Below are 18,048 nucleotides of genomic sequence, written 5' to 3' on the forward strand. Positions count from 1 at the left end.
GTCCGTGCATGCGAGGTGACAAGTGTGTGCTCAGACTTATTTGTGGGAAATTTTCCTTTAGGATTCTTAGGTCCTTATGTTCATTATGTGGGAAGTATCTCATTATGATTGAGTTTCCTAATTGCTTAATAACTCTATATGCTCCATATGATGTTGTTAGCTTTCCTCTAACTCTTACTTGTTACTTGACCCTTATTTGCCTTAATTGAAGTGATTGCCTTCCTTATTATTTGATACTTCTTGATTGTGAGTTCCTCTATAACTTCGTACAATATGTTACATGTCCAATTTGTTGTGGTTACCGGTGTAGTTATCACATGCTTATTATGTCTTGTTGTTTTGTTATGGTTATTGTGCTTCTTGATTTTTCCGTGATCCTTATGATGTACTATTCATGCTTAAATTAACGATTAGTCATGTTGAACAAGATTTATGATTCTCTTGGTAATTGACCATTGTTGAGTATTGACTCAAGTTGAGATCTATATTGTGAAGCTAACGGTTGAAACAAGATTGTTTATTGTTGATTTCCTTGCAGGGATGTTATTGTTTCTATTGTTAATTCCTTTGTCGGGATGTTATTGTTTCTATTGTTAATTCCCTTGCCGGGATGTTTTTATTTCTATTGTTGATTCTCTTGCCGGGATGTTATTGTTTCTATTGTTGATTTCCTTGTCGGGATGTTATTGTTTCTATTGTTTGGATGAGGAAGAGTGTAAAGCACGAAGGGTGATACCGTGCATGATATTGTGAGTGAGTGTTAAAGCACGAAGGGTGATGCCTTTCCACATTATTAAGAGTAAAAACACGAAAGGTAATGTCGTGCCATGATTATGAGAGAGTTAAAGCACGAAGGGTGATGCCGTGCACATTTCTATTTATGCATATGGTGAGGAAGAGTGATAAAGCACGAAGGGTGATGCCGTGCACTTTCTGTTTGTTGTGTTTAGTTGTGATTATCAATTCAAGTGTTTTAACTGTTCAGATTCCTTTACTGTTGTGATCCTTTGTGATGGAACCCCATAGTGTTTTAAATACTTCACCGTATTTATATATATATTTTAATACTTCAAATTTCAATAATTGTTCATTTTTTAATTCAATTAGTTACTCAATTAAATTCCTTTAAACCATCTGAGGTTGTATTTTACTTAAAAAAGAATTTCTAAATTCCATGTTCAATTGTATTTCACCGTATTCAATTGGTTAATTTATTAAATCCCATGTTAAAGGTAATAATTCATTTGATGTCGTATTTTAATTGAAAATGGTACTTTCTTTAATTAAATGATTTCTAAAAATAACTTCATCTTTTCTTGCTGAGTTCTTAATTGGTTTAGAAGTTGTACCCTACTTTATGTTATGTAAATGAGACTCCTTGAACATCTTAATTGCATTGGTTATGGACCCTATATACTGAGTAACAAGAGAATGTTGTTGTGCAAAGAGAGATAGAAATATGTGGGTACAAGGTGCCGGGTGTGTTAAAGGCTTGGTAATTGAAGTTACGATATAAGACATCGAGTTTGAGATGGCTAGAAACGTGCATAAAAAATGATATGATTTATTGAGCTGACATCGCCTTCCTTTTTTGAGTACATTTTTACTTGTCTGTGTTCCAGCTATGTTGGTGTTAATTTATTTGGTTATCTTTCGTTCCCATCTGTGTTTCTCTTTATTATTTCTACTGATTGTAGTTAGTTCTTTCCCTGTTGTTGATATTACTTTGTCATCTTTAGGTTGATAGTTTATTATCATATCCTGTTCAATTTATTTGACCAGTAGGTGTCTGGACTATTCCTCGTCACTACCCCACCGAGGTTAGCCTTGATACTTACTGGACACCGTCGTGGTGTGCTCATACTACACTTTTGTACATTTTTGTGTACAGAGCCAGGTATTCGATCGGTAGAAGTTGTGCGGGTCGTTGCGGTGGAGACTCAGGGTAAACCTGATGCAGCGTTCGCAGGCCTCGGAGTTACCTTCATTTGTACTAATTTCCATTTGTTCCTTTTGTTTCGTAACAGTGATGTATTTATTTTGTATAACTATTCTTAGAAAGGCTTATGACTTGTACCACCGATTTTGGGAGTTGTAATTTGTTAAGAGTTATTTAAATTAAAGTTAGCAAATATAAAGGTTATCTCAATTGATATTAGGCTTACCTAGTTTAGACACTAGGTGTCATCACGACTCCTTCGGAGGGATTTTGGGTCTTGACACTGCATCATTGTGGTCATCCGTTGCTTCAAGAACTTGAAAAAATCGAAAAAAACATAAACACTACACTTTATGATCAAACTAAAGATCTCAATAAGGAATTTAGAGTAGAGAAATAACCTTCTCTAGTAATTAATTTTACATCTACGACATGAACATACTTAATTACCTTCTCTTGATCAGTTCGATCACTTTAATTTAGACTCCGTTGTAATCTTAAGACTTAGGCAATCTTGATACTCCTTCCTAAAGTAAATGTCGGTCTTGGATCTTTTATTTTTGCATAATGAAAGATTTTAGTCATGGACATTTCTTCCCCTTTTGTAAAACAGCTATTTTCCATAAAATCAGCACCGTAATGAATATTTATTCCATAATGTAGTAGTTCTTTATTGTAGTAAATATCTCCTTGCTTGATTATGTAATATATTCAAAATCTTGTTTCCATATAATATTTTCCTTCTTTGTCCTTTGAATTTGAATTACGATGATTACTTCATATAACTCTTGTCTTTTTTCCCTTGTCCTCTTGTTCATTTTTAATACTATTTCTTTTAATATAATATAGATATAAGATACAAAAAGTTTATTTAATTATTTTTTTCTTTAAAAAGAATACCTACCATAACTGAATTATACACAAAATTTAACTAAAAATACCTATAATAATGTATATTGTTCACAAATAAGGTTAGGTACAAAATTTGTACTAAATAAAGAATTATTATTTCAATTTAAAATTAATGTGTAAGATTTTCAATGAAATTTTAATTGATTCTATCTCAAAAAAGAATACCTACCATAACTGAATTATACACAAATTTAATTAAAGATACCTATAGTTATAGTATATTGATTTGCTTAATGAAATTGCGTCCTTTTTTTGTGTACGTCCAAAATATTCTACTTTGTCCATTAAAAAGAGAACATTTATAGTTTAATTAATTCTTTCTTAAATTTTTTAGTTTATTTCCTTTAATATAATACAGATGTAAGATACAAAATATTTATTTAATTAATTCTTTCTTAAAAAAGAATACCTAATGTTATACATCATTTTAACATAGGTCAAATAGAGTACAACATATTGGTGATTCCTGAATTAATTACTAATTAAAGAGTCGTCACCTAATTATTTTAAAGGTGAATTAAGACATATATTTTAACTAAGTAATGTAAAGTTAAACTTCGTTAAAGTCTACTAAATATGAGAGATTCTAAGGTAAGGGTTCAAATTAACTTAAGGGGAAGGTATGAGGCATCCTCAAGACCCGCATGAGACGCGGTTACCTTCCGGACTTAGTGTAATCTAACTAAAGCTTTATAAAACTAAAATATTTCAACAAAATACTGTATGTCATTTAAAAACTCAAAATTTTGCTTTTTAGGATTTTAACTCCAAAATGCGTAGAGGCTTAAGAAAACGTCATTTTCGCAAAGGTTGAAGCTTGAAACTAAGAAAGTTTAGAAAGCCAAATCTAATAGATAGGCAAAGTATCCTATTGATTTAAAGGACAATCAGATCTAGTATGATAAGAAAAATACTTGGTAAGGAAAATTCTAATTGGACTAAAACTAAGACCAACCAATATTGACTTAATTATTATTCAATTTAACTGATTTCATAAGCATTGCTAAATAGTTAGGCGTTAGTGGAATTACTAGTTTGATTTTTAACTATATCTATTACCCTTACATGTTCATGCAAGAAATAATTAAGAATAATTGTAAATAAAATATATGTAATAAGAAAGCAGTTAATAGAAATGGAAGCAGAATAATAGTGATAATCCATCCCCTTTCTAGGGAGGCCAAAATTAACTTTGGCATTTTCTTATCTCTATCCAACACGAATAATCAGGTCTACGAAAGAGAAAACATGATGGCGGAAACGAAGCGGTGGTGACTTTATGGCGGCAACAAGTCTCGTATTGAGACTCAAAATTGCTCCAAAGTGTACATGCGATAAAGATTAGTAAAGATAGCCTTACACTAATATTATATGAAAAACTAGAACAAACAAACTAGTAAAAATATAGATTATTTTATAAACTTAGATTGGTTCTTACATTGTTATCAAGCAAAAGGTTAAGCTTACAAGGGGGTTTTTCATATCAAATTATATAACCAAAGAAATTCCAAACAAACTTCTCAGTATATAGTCTTCAAAAAAGTTTTGACAGTGAATTTCTATAAGAATCTTTACATCTAGGTGATTAAAATTGACAAGAATTAGAAATAAAACATGTGTCCCTAAATAGCAAATTATTAGACATGTTCAGCAATAAGCTAGCTAGAAGCTAATTGTGTTTTATACTACTACTAAAGAAAAGGTGAAGGAATATGTTTGACAAAAAATGTTATCAGTTCAAACGGAAAGGATTTGGAGGACTCAGTGGCATATTTCAAACATGTCATTTACATAACTTATAAGTACAAACTACAGCCATGTTCCTAAGATATAGACAAACCTAAAACCATCACCCAATATGCGTGCTTTATACATCTAAATAGAACCTACACAAGTAATGATCTTTAACAATAAACCTGAAGACATGGTTTCTAGCAAGAAAATCAAAACATGGAGAATAATGACTCGAAACTAAACAACAAGAAGCAAGAATAAGGGGCATACTGGCTATCTATTTTTAAACATAATCAAAGAAAGCTAACAACAATTTCACAGTATGTACTGCAACATAAACATATTACAAATTCCAGAATCGAAACAAACAAAGAGAAGAAAAGTTACCGACCTCTTTCGAGACAGCGAACTTGGAGCTTTAAAGGTCAGATCTACCACTCTTTAGTCGTGGAGAATGTAATAATGAAGACTAAATATTGAGAAGTTTTCCACAGATTGTAAAGCTTGATATTAAAAGAATAAACAGAGTATGATATAAACTGATTTTTTTTAGCCATTCAAGCCTGATTTCGGCTGAGACTTTGCAAGGTATTTATAGGTGAGGATGAACTAGGGTCTCATATTTTGGGGCGGGATTTTGAAAGATCTGTTTGAAATTCAAAATGCTCGTTCCAGATCCGTCCAAAGTTGCTTAACATACTCCCTTCAGACTCTAATCTTATCTTTTAGTCTCACACTTAGGATCTACTGCCTAACAACTAGCATAAAAATAAATCACATATGTTTAGAACCACAAAATCAAATCTAAATGTAATTACCATTTTAAAGGTAAACAAACCGGCCGGGTCGTTACATCCTGTTACACCCCATATTTTCATACGTAAAAGTACGCCATAACTAAATTGATGAAAGCTCGAAAATGAGATACTACATCCCGCATTTTCGTACGTTAAAGTTTCGTCGTTAGTTAATCAACATAAGTTCGGGAATGAGATTATTTTGAGATTGTAAGCATTATGCTATTTCAAATAAGTAATGAGTAAATTCGTGAAGGAGAGAGAGTAAGCAAATCAAAAAAATGAGTTTCGTCGAAGTTTGGCATTTTGGGGATAAATTACGGTACAAGCTATAATACCCTGTATTTATAGACTAGTGTCATACAAGGTACCACATGACCGTGATTATAAGATGTATAAAGTGTGTTAAAATTGGGTGATATTTTAAGTAATTTGAAATGATTCTTATTTATGTGGGTAATTAGTTAATTGTTGGATTAGTGAGGAATTACCAAGTTAATTAAGAAATTGATAATTAATTAAAATATTTTGGATTGTCATTTGGATAAGTTTCACTGTAGCAGCAAAGACTTACATTATTGTGACTCTTTGGATAAGACTTTGTTTTGGACATGACACATAAGAAACCATTCTTTACACGTGAAAGTCTTGGAATAAGACTTTGTCTTGGACATAACACATAAAAACCATTCTTTACACGTGAAGTCTTGGGATAAGACTTTGTCTTGGACATAACACGTAAAAACCATTCTCTACAAATTCTTTGGACATGACTTTATTTTGGGCTAGGCATAATGAGTCCTTGTTTACCTTTGTTTGCTTTCATTATTAATGATATAACCTGGAGAAATTTGAAGACATATTAGAAGAAGGCCGAAGGAATTTTTTGAAGATGTAGATTATGGAGTGAATATTAGTCGGATAAGAAATAACGTGCTATGATATCAAGAATATCATACGGATTTTCCCCTACTCTGATCCGTTGTTACGTGTTTCATCGTGATTGGCATGTGTTGGAAGGATTGTGAAGAGAATCGGTTCAGGTATGTTAAGGCTATCCCTTCTTTCTTTTTGGCATGATATATACGACACAAACGAAACGAGCAAATGCACAACTTCCATAAATGACTCTATTCATAGAAGTAATTAAAGGTGCCTATGTTGTTGAATTCCCATAGGTCTTATTATTCTATCATCTGTTCGTAGGTCTTAGAAAATACATAAGTTGATTTTATGATATTAATTAGAGGCATAATGGTCTTATGACTCTCCGAAAGATTTTATTGACGTACCTTTCATGCATTGCATTCATTTAGATAATACCCATGGCCAGATAGCTTTGTATACGCGTATATATGTATATGGAATATGGGAAAAGGTTACAATATTATATAAGCATCACCACCTGATCAGCTGGTATACGTTGATGATTTTGCCCACAGTGGCCGAGATGATATGATAAGATGCCCTCAGAGGCTTGATGATATTATGAACACATGTACTTATGCACGATATGACATTCATACGCATATATATGACACTATAAGTATTTCATGATTTACAGAGTTGTCCAGACTTATATGTTGAGTCATTTACTCTATATTTCTTCTATGTCCTTTACATACTTATTTATATGCCTTACATACTCGGTGCGTTATTCGTACTAACGTCCCTTTTTGCCTGGGGACGCTGCGTTTCATGCCCTCAGGTCCCGATAGACAGGTCGAGAGTCCTCCAAATAGGCTATCAGCTCAGCGGAAGATGTTGGTGCACTCCATTTGCTCCGGAGTTACTTGTTTGGTCAGTATAATTTAGACCCATATTGTTTGGTATGGCAGGGCCCTGTCCCAACCTTTATGATAAGTATGTACTCTTAGAGGCTTGTAGATAGATGTCATGTATACGGATGCTTGAATGGCCTTGTCGGCCTATGTTTTGAGGTTACAAATGATCGTGTTGGCCTTATAGGCCTTGTATGTCACATGTATAATTTTTTTATATCAGGTTGGGTCGTCCTATATTGAGTATTCCCACATGTTTATTCTGGTTAGCCCATGACGGCCCATTTGGCCCATTTGCCAATGAAAGTGCAATAAGAAAGATATGTTATGTTGGTACTTGGTTGAGTAAGGTATTGGGTGCCCGTCGCGGACCATCAGTTGGGTCATGACAAAAGTGGCATCAGAGCAGTTATATCCTAGGGATGTCTACAAGCCGTGTCTAGTAGAGTCTTGTTTATGGGTGTGTCGTGTACCACACTTATAAGTAGGAGGCTATAGGGCATTTAGGACTGTCAATCTTTCTTGTTACTCTAGATCGTGTCGTAGATCTTAGTTGTAAGAACTCAATTTCCTAAACTCTATCTTATTCATAATACAACGATGTCTACATCCAGAAAGATATGTGGAAAGAGATTGAATGTGACTATGGAAGAGTTGAGTCAGGAGAACTCGATTTTTCATGATGCTTATGATAAGTAAATGTAAGGTCTTTAGTAGATCATGTGTGTAATAAGACGTATAAGCCTCTTGATAAGGAGCCTTAAGGCAAGAATATCTATCCACCTTTATGGGGAAATACAATGAGAGATTCATAAGATAAGTACAAGTTTCAACAAGCAAAAGAAGCAAGATGAAGAAGGTACGAGGCGCCCAGTTAATGAAGGTTAACAGTATTACAACTCAAGCAGAGGAATATAAGCCTTTTGAGTTACCTTCAACAGTAACAGAAGTATGTACAATTGGCTACACCGATCTCAGTTATGCCCTATAGGAGCTAATATATATGGTTTAAGAGAAGGACGGGATATCAGAATTCGGCCGGGGTTAGAGTAACCCAAAATAGTGGATGGATTGTTTGTATTAGTTGACGTTTTTGAAGGATATTGCAAAAGCGCTAATAAATCTCCTTGTGAGACATCCATATGGTGCACTCTAAAATAGTACAGCTAGATATGAGTATTACAGAGATAGGCATTGGAAACCTTGAAGAGATAAATATTACCTAAGTGTGGCTCCCGTCTCTAGTAGAGTGAGAACGTTAAGCAATCCGAAGAGCTAGTGGATGGAGCAAGGGGAGCAAAAATCAAAAGAACGTCTTGTTAAAGTTTTCATAATAAAGTGATAGACAGAAATGTTAGCAGGGAAATAAGAAGAGAGTTAATGAAGTATTTTGAGTAAAATGTGATATATGGATGACAACGGTAGATAAAAAAGATGACAGTATTACAGAGTCTATACTCAAGTGATGGAAAAGACGAGAGGTGATAGGCCTTGAGATAACAAAGGAGTATAGACCCTAAAGTCATGTCCTCATTTCGAAAAGTAAGTTCGCGATGCTAACGTGATTACCAAAAGAAAAAGTTAGACCCTAGAGTAATAGAAATCAGTATGGACTGGTGAAAAAGATAAACTAAACATGAATTAAGGACTGAGTGATTTAATGATGGTCGACATCATGAGAACTTCATATTGCATTCCAGTGATAATAGAATGGACCACAGAAGAAGATTCATGAGAAATTCAGAGAATGGTTATTCAGGAAGACGCTTCCCTAAAGTAAGCAATGTGAGCAAAGTTAATCTTAAGGGACTATATGTGCCAGTTACACTAAGTATCACCCTCGTGAGTAAGGAATTTTGTTATCCTTGGTGCAGAAGGATTACCGCAAGGCGAGTAAGGATCATCAATGATGTGAAAACATGAAAAAGATAAAGAGATAAAACATCTATAGGTTAATCATCGTAGCTCTAGATCTTAGTACTCCCCTAAAGGGGGGAATATGGAGTGATGTGGCATTAAATCAGAACTAAGTGATTCTAGTAATTATGGAATGGTAAAAGAAGAATGCGATAAAAATGAGATTGCACTTATCCAAATCCTACACATATGCTACGATTCCAGAATATTATGCAAGCACGACGTTAAGGAGAGGAAGTAAGGGTTCCGACCCGGGATGTTATCGATGAAAAGAGCCAATGCGAGAGGTAAGTTAAGACAAATGAAATAACCCAAGAAAGTTTACGTAGAATATTGATATGAGAATGGGCCATTGAGCAGTTAGTAGTTGATTCAGGAAGAGCCTAGTTATGTATAGACAAGAAGATACAGATAAATCAATAGATCGTGCAAGATAAACATAGTAAAACCTAGTATAGTGAATTTAGACTCGCAATTATGACATCGTGATCCTTGAGATATATTCATATAGGAGTTGGCGAAGTTAAAAAGGCACAGTATAAGTATTATGCAAATAAAAGAGAATGCCACCGGGAAAACAGTCAAAATATCAGTTCAGAAGCAAACCTACAAGCACATGAACATGGAGGTAAGTAACTACGGATAATTATAAGACATCAAAAATTCTTATGAGTATGCGATGTAATAAGCTCGCAGCTCTACAAGAGTCAGAGGGTCCTCCCTAAGTACTACAATGAAAGTCTAGCTGAGGAAATAAGAAAGAAGGTTTCAACCTAAATATAGTAACTTGAAGAAGAAATGGTCATGTAAAAACAGTCTCACTACAACATTGTATGCACTCCATAAGAAAGTGTCACCTACTGTGGCTAATGACCAGGAAGTAAAAATCAAAAGGGTGATATTCAAGATCATATAGGTTATATGGAGTTCCAATATGTGTGGACACTTACCAAGTATTCATACAACAAGTGGCAGAATGACCACGAAGAGTAATTGCTTACATTTAAAGAAAGCTAAGAAGGAACGAAAAGAATTATTCGATCAATGATCCAGAGTTAGTTACGTTATGAACGCACTTAAGATTTTGGAGTATTATCCATGTAGCATATATGTTGACAATCATATAGCCATAGAAGATTTCAGTGTAAGTTCAGCGGAGAGACTCAAGGAGGGGAAGGGGAGGTGAGGCTGGACTCATGGGTCATCCCTAGGAGAGGGAGTTTTAAGTATCTTAGGTCTATTATTCAGGGAAATGGGGAGATTGATGGAGATTTCAAATATCATATTGGAGCAGGATGGATGAAATGGAGACTCACTTCCGGTGTTTTGTGTGACAAGAAGGTGCCACAAAAACTTAAGGGTAAGTTCTATAGAGTGGTGGTTAGACCAACGATGTTGTATGGGGCTGAGTGTTCGCCAATCAAGATCGCTCATGTCTAGAAGATGAAGGTAGTAGAGATGAGAATGTTGAGATGGATGTGCGGGCACACCAGGTTAGATAGGATAAAAAGTAAGGTTATTCGCGACAAGGTGGGTGTGGCCCCCATTGAGGACAAGATGTGGGAAGCGCGACTCAGATGGTTTGGTCATGTGAGGAGGAAGAGCATAGACGCACCAGTGAGGAGGTGTGAGAGGTTGACATTGGAGGGCCTTCAGAGAAGTAGAGGTAGGCCAAAGAAGAGGTGCGGTGAGGTGATTAGGCAAGACATGGTGCAACTTCAGCTGACCGAGGACATGACCCTTGATAGGAGGATATGGAGGTCAAGGATTAGGGTAGTAGAGTAGGTAGTCTACAGTGTTCCTAATAGTAGTATTGGCATGTAGTCTCCCTTTCTGTTGGTAGTAGGTTTTTATGACTGATCATTGTTTTCTTTCATTTATTATCACCTTACTGTTTTCATTAATATGGTGCTTATACATTCTTGAGCTGAGGGTCTATTAGAAGCAGTTTCTCTATCCTTACAAGGTAGGGGTAAGGCCTGTGTACACACTACCCTCCCTAGACCCCACAGTGTGGGATATTACTGGGTATGTTGTTGTTGTTGTTATTTAAAAGAAAGAATTGAGCCCAGGTCATAGACAAAGGATTGAATTGTTAGAAGATTGCATCATGGATATTCCATAGCATCCATGTAAGGCTAAAGTAATGAATAATACTGTGAGCCACAGATCAGAAGATAGCTTAAGCCTACATAAAGGTTGATCAGAAGAAAGAAGAAACTAAAGAGTTACAACAACGAAGTAAATTAGGAGTCTGATTATTGGACCCAAAAAATTATAGAAATCGTGATTGAGAATATTGCAGAATCACTCTTAATATCAGAGGTGCAAGAGAGATAGTACGACAGCCATATTCTATAATGGTCTACGATGAAGTTAGTTAGAAGAGTACCCGCCTCATAAGAAATTAGTATGAAACTCCCACCGAATTGTGTATACACCAAAGGTGCAAGTATTATAATAGAGCTTCAAGTTATGGACGAGAATTATAACTATATGGGAGGAAGGTTATGATAAAGATAGAAGATACGATGCAAGATTTTAAGGCAAGTAAGGTAAAGGTGAACAACATACGAGATACTCATGTGCAGAAGATTGTGAATAATCCATACTTCAGATAGAGGGATAGAAGCGTTGGGATTCAGTATCCAAGGAAGATAGCGGTGTCATTAGTGGCATATCTTACAGCCTATGGTTTCTAGGTACCGAGGGATCAAGCCAAGAGAGTAAAGAAGAGTTAGAGACGATGTGATGTCTCGCTTGATGTTCCAAAATAATATAAGGGAATCTATGGTGCAAGCAAGTTGAAGGAAGGTTGCGAATAGTATAAATAAATACGTATAGGTCGCAAGCTAAAGTATAGTAAAGTGACGAGGTTTTAGGACAGGAATAAGGATGAGAAAGGGCGAGTGAGAAGGTGACGAGAATGGATAAGTCCTCAGGATTAAGCCCATAAAGACAAGAGAGCTGATCATTTCTCTAAGTTATAGAAAGCTCATTATTGCCACTATGTGTATCAGGAAAATCACTTAAAATATTCCTCGATGCAACGTAAGCCCTAGTAGCAATGTTTTATGTGAGAAGTTTCAATAATAAGTTTCAAGATATCAATGGTAGATTGTAGATCAACATTGAGGTAAATCAATAATGGATGGATAAAAGTTACAAAGTACAAAATGAGATATACTAATATTTGTAAGTTCGATAAAGTACCGACCGAAGAACTTATGTATACCCATAGATGCTCATAGGGACATCTTATCAAGCTCTGTATATGTTTACAATATGAGGCCTAGAGATTGGCTAAAAGCTGGAGGAAAAAGGAGAGAAGAGTCGCATAGGCGCACTTACAAGGTCAGAGTCGTACAGGCTGCATGATAGAAGGTGGCAACAGTTAGGCGATTGGAAGGATTCCGACCACGAATCGTGGTGTGAGAAAGAGGCCTAAAAGGGGGAATTCCCTGGACTTTGGGATTCATTCACAGAACAGTTGTCAAGAGGAGTACTAAAGTATTCGCAAAAGCTATAGGTTATGATAATGATAAGGGCATCAGCCAACATTTGAGGACGAATGTTCCAAAGGGGGGAATGATTTTACACCCCATATTTTCGTAAAAGTATGCCATAAGTAAATTGATGAAAGCTAGAAAATGAGATACTATATCCCGCATTTTCGTATGTTAAAGTTTCATCGTCAGTTAACCAACGTAAGTTCGGGAATGAGATTATTTTGAGATTGTAAGCATTATGCTATTTCAAATAAGTGATGAGTAAATTCGTGAAGGAGAGAGAGTAAGCAAATCAAAGAAAATGAGTTTCGTCAAAGTTTGGCATTTTGGGGATAAAATACGGTCCAAGCTATAATACCTTATATTTATAGACTAGTGTCATACAAGGTACCACATGCCCGTGATTATAAGATGTATAAAGTATGTTAAAATTGAGTGATATTTTAAGTAATTTGAAATGACTCTTATTTATGTGGGTAATTGGTTAATTGTTGGATTAGTGAGGAATTACCAAGTTAATTAAGAAATTGGTAATTAATTAAAATATTTTGGATTGTCATTTGGATAAGTTTCACCGTGGCAGCAAAGACTTACATTATTGTGACTCTTTGGATAAGACTTTATTTTGGACATGACACATAAGAAACCATTCTTTACACGTGAAAGTCTTGGGATAAGACTTTGTCTTGGACATAACACATAAAAACCATTCTCTACAAATTCTTTGGACATGACTTTATTTTGGGCCAGACATAATGAGTCCTTGTTTACCTTATGTAGATTATGGAGTGAATATTAGTCGGATAAGAAATAACGTGCTATGATATCAAGAATATCATATGGATTTTTTCCCTACTCCGATCTGCTGTTACATGTTTCATCGCCATTGGAATGTGTTGGAAGGATTGTCAAGAGAATCGGTTCAGGTATGTTAAGGTTATCCCTTCTTTCTTTTTGGCATTATCTATATGACACAAACGAAATGAGCAAATGCACAACTTCCATAAATGACTCTATTCATAGAAGTATTAGAGGTGCCTATGTGCTTGAATTCCCATATGTCTTATTATTCAATCATCTGTTCATGGTTCTCAGAAAATACGTAAGTTGATTTTATGATATTAATCAGAGGCATAATGGTCTTATGACTCTCCGAAAGATTTTATTGACGTACTTCTCATGGATTGAATTTATTTACATTGACCCATGACCAGATGGCATTATATACGCGTATATATGTATATATATGTATATGGGATCTGGAAAAAGGTTACAACGTTATATACGCACCACTACCTGATCAGCTGGTATACGTTGATGATTTTGCCCACAGTGGTCGAGATGATATGATGGGATGCCCTCAGAGGCTTGATGATATTATGAATACACGTACTTATGCACGACATGACATTCATACATATATGCATGACACTATGAGTATTTCATAATTTACAGAGTTTTCCAAACTTACAAGTTGAGTCATTTACTCTACGTTTCTTTCATGTCCTTTATGTACTTATTTATGTGCCTTACATACTCGGTAAATTATTTATACTGACGTCCCTTTTGCCTGGGGACGCTGCGTTTCATGTCTGCAGGTCCCGATAGACAGGTCGAGAGTCCTCCACACAGGCTATCAGCTTAGCGAAAGATGTTGGTGCACTCCATTTGCTCCGGAGTTGCTTGTTTGGTCAGTATAATTTAAACTCGTATTGTTTGGGATGGCGGGGTCCTATCCCGACCTTTATGATAAGTATGTACTCTTAGAGGCTTGTAGATAGATGTCATGTATAAGGATGCTTGAATGGCCTTGCCGGCCTATGTTTTGAGATTACAAATGATCATGTTGGCCTTATAGGCCCGTATGTCACATGTATAATTTTTTTATATCAGGTTGGGTCGTCATATATTGAGTATTCCCCTATGTCTATTCTGGTTAGACCATGACGGCCCGTTTGGCCCATTTGCCAATGAAAATACAATAAGAAAGATATGTTATGTTGGTACTCGGTTGAGTAAGGTACCGGGTTCCTGTTGCGGCCCATCGATTTGGTCGTGACACATCCTCCCCCTCTTAAAACAATCGTTCGACCTTGAACGAGCATAGAGACGTACCTGAAGTGGTGAAAAGATGAGGATAACGACTGCGCATATCCTGCTCGGTCTCCCAAGTCGCCTCCTCGATCGGCTGACCCCTCCACTGCACCTTCACTAAAGCAATGTTCTTTGACCTTAACTTTTGAACCTACCTGTCCAAAGCAGCTACTGGCTCCTAGACATAAGATAGATCCTTGTCCAACTAGACTGAGCTGAAATCCAACACGTGAGACGGATCACCGTGGTACTTCCGGAGCATAGAAACACGGAATACCGGATGAACTCCTGCTAGACTGGGAGGTAAGGCAAGTTCATAAGCAACCTCCCCAACTTGCCGCAACACCTCAAAATGGACCAATGAACCTTGGGCTCAGCTTGCCCTTATTTTCGAACCTTATAATGCCCTTCATAGGTGAGATTCAGAGCAAGACCCGCTCTCTAACCATGAACGCAACATAGCGAACCTTCTGATCCGCATAACTGTTCTGTTGGGACAAGGCTGTGCGAAGTCCATCCTGAATCACCTTAACCTTTTCCAAGGCATCCTGAACCAAGTCCATACCCAATAGCCTAGCCTCACCCGGCTCGAACCAACTCACTGGGGACCGACACCGCCTACTATACAGAGCCTTATATGGTGCTATCTGAATGTTGGACCGATAACTGTTGTTGTAGGCAAACTCCGCAAGGGGCAAGAACTGATCCCAAGAACCTCCACATTCCATCACACATGCACGGAGCATATCCTCAAGTATCTAAGTAGTGCGCACGGATTGTCCGTCCGTCTGAGGGTGAAATGTTGTGCTCAACTCCACCCGAGTACCTAACTCATGTTGTACGACCCTCCATAACCATGATGTTAAACTGCGTACCCCGGTCAGAGATGATAGATACCGGCCCGCCATAAAGCTTGAAAATCTCGCAGATATAAACTCGAGCCAGCTGCTCGGAAGAATAGGTCGTCATCATAGTAATGAAATGAGCTGACTTGGTTAGCCTATCCATAATCACCCAAACTGCATCAAACTTCCTCTAAGTCCATGGGAGTCCAACAATAAAATCCATAGTGATTCGCTCCCATTTCCACTCCGAAATCTCTAACTTCTGAAGCAATCCACCCGGTTGCTGATGCTCATACTTCACCTGCTAGCAATTTAGACACTGGGCTACATATTCCACTATGTCCTTCTTCATTCTACACCACCAATAATGCTTCCTCAAGTCCTGACACATCTTCGTAGCACCCAGATGAATGGAGTACCACAAATTGTGAGCCTCTTGGAGAATCAACTCACCCAATTCGTTTACATTGGGCACACATAGTCAGCCCTGCATCCACAATGCATCATCATCTCCAATAGTGACCTCCTTACCATCACCGTGCTGAATTGTGTCCTTAAGGACAAGCAGATGAGGGTCATCATACTGACGCTCTCTGATACGATCATAAAGAGAAGACTGAGAGACCACACAAGCAAAAACTCAACTCGTCTCAAAAATATCCAATCTAACCAACTGGTTGGATAAGTCCTAAACATCCAGTGCTAATGGCCTCTCTGCTACTGGTAAATATGCTAAGCTCCCCAAACTCTCCGCCCTGCGACTCAAGGCATCGGCCACCACATTGTCCTTCCCGGGATGGAACAGAATAGTGATATCATAATCCTTAAGCAGCTCTAACCACCTCCGCTGATGCAAGTTAAAATCCTTCTGCTTGAACAGATGCTGCAAACTCCGGTGATCAGTGTAGGTCTCACAAGGGACGCCATACAAATAGTGCCTCCAAATCTTCAAGTCATGAACAATAGCTGCTAACTTGAGGTCATGGAAAGGATAGTTCTTTTCATGTACCTTCAGTTGTCTAGACGCGTAGGCAATCACCCTACGGCCCTGATTAACACCACGTTGAGGCCAATCCGCGACGCAACATGATAAATAGTATAAGACCCCGAACCTATAGGCAATACCAATACTGGGGCTATAGTCAAAGCTTTTGAAAGCTCTCCTCACACTCCTCTGTCCACCTGAACGGAGCACCCTTCTGGGTCAGCCTGGTCATAGGTGCTGCAATAGATGAAAATCTCTCAACAAATCGACGATAATACCCCGCCAAACCAAGAAAGCTTCGAATCTCTGTAGCTGAGGACGGTCTGGGCCAACTCTACACTGTTTCCACCTTCTTCGGATCCACCTTGATCCCCTCACTCGATATTACGTGACCCAAAAATGCCACTGAATCTAACCAGAACTCACACTTTGAGAATTTTTCATATAATTTCTTCTCTCTCAAGGTCTGAAGCATTGTCCTCAGGTGCTGCTCATGATCCTCCTGACTCTGGGAGTACACTAGAATGTCGTCAATAAACACAATGACGAAAGAGTCAAGATAGGGCCGAAATACACTATGCATCAAATGCATAAATGCTGCTGGGGCATTGGTCAACCCAAATGACATCACAAGGAACTCGTAATGACCATACCGAGTTCTGAAAGAAGTCTTCGGGATATCTAGCTCCTGAATCTTCAACTGATGGTAGCCTGAACGCAAGTCAATCTTGGAAAACACTCAGACACCCTATAATTGATCAAATAAGTCATCAATATGAGGCAAAGGATACCGATTCTTCATTGTAACTTTGTTCAACTGGTGATAATCAATGCACATACGCATAGAACCATCCTTTTTCTTCAAAACAAAATAGGAGCACCCCAAGGTGATACATTGGGCCGAATGAAGCCCTTATCGAGCAATTCCTATAATTGTTCCTTCAACTTCTTCAACTTAGGAGGAGCCATACAATATGGAGGAATAGAGATGGGTTGAGTACCCGACAACAAATCAATACCAAAGTCGACATCTCTATCGGGCGGCATGCTCGGAAGATCAACTGGAAAAACATCAAGGAAATTCCTCACTACTGGGACCGACTCAATTATAGGGGTATCAATACTAACATCTCTCATATAAGCTAGATACGTGTCACACCCCTTCTCAACCATTTGTTGAGATTTAAGAAATGAAATAACTCTGTTGGGAGTGTAATCTAATGTACCCCTCCACTCTAACCGTGGTAAACTTGGCATAGCCAGCATCAAGGTCTTGGCGTGACAATCAAGAATAGCATAATGGGGTGACAACTAGTCCATACCCAAGATAACATCAAAGTTTACCATGCTGAGCAATAATAAATCGGCTTTGGTCTCAAAACCACTAAGAGCAATCAAACACGACCGATACACGCGGTCAAACAACAAGAGAATCTCCCACAGGAGTAGAAACATAAACAGGAGAACTCAAAGAATCCCGAGATACGCCCAAATGCAGGAAAAATAAGATGAGTCATAGGAATTAGTGGAGCATG

This window comes from Nicotiana tabacum, chromosome 8 (genome assembly GCF_000715075.1).
Source record: "Nicotiana tabacum cultivar K326 chromosome 8, ASM71507v2, whole genome shotgun sequence".
NCBI classification, from domain to species: domain Eukaryota; kingdom Viridiplantae; phylum Streptophyta; class Magnoliopsida; order Solanales; family Solanaceae; genus Nicotiana; species Nicotiana tabacum.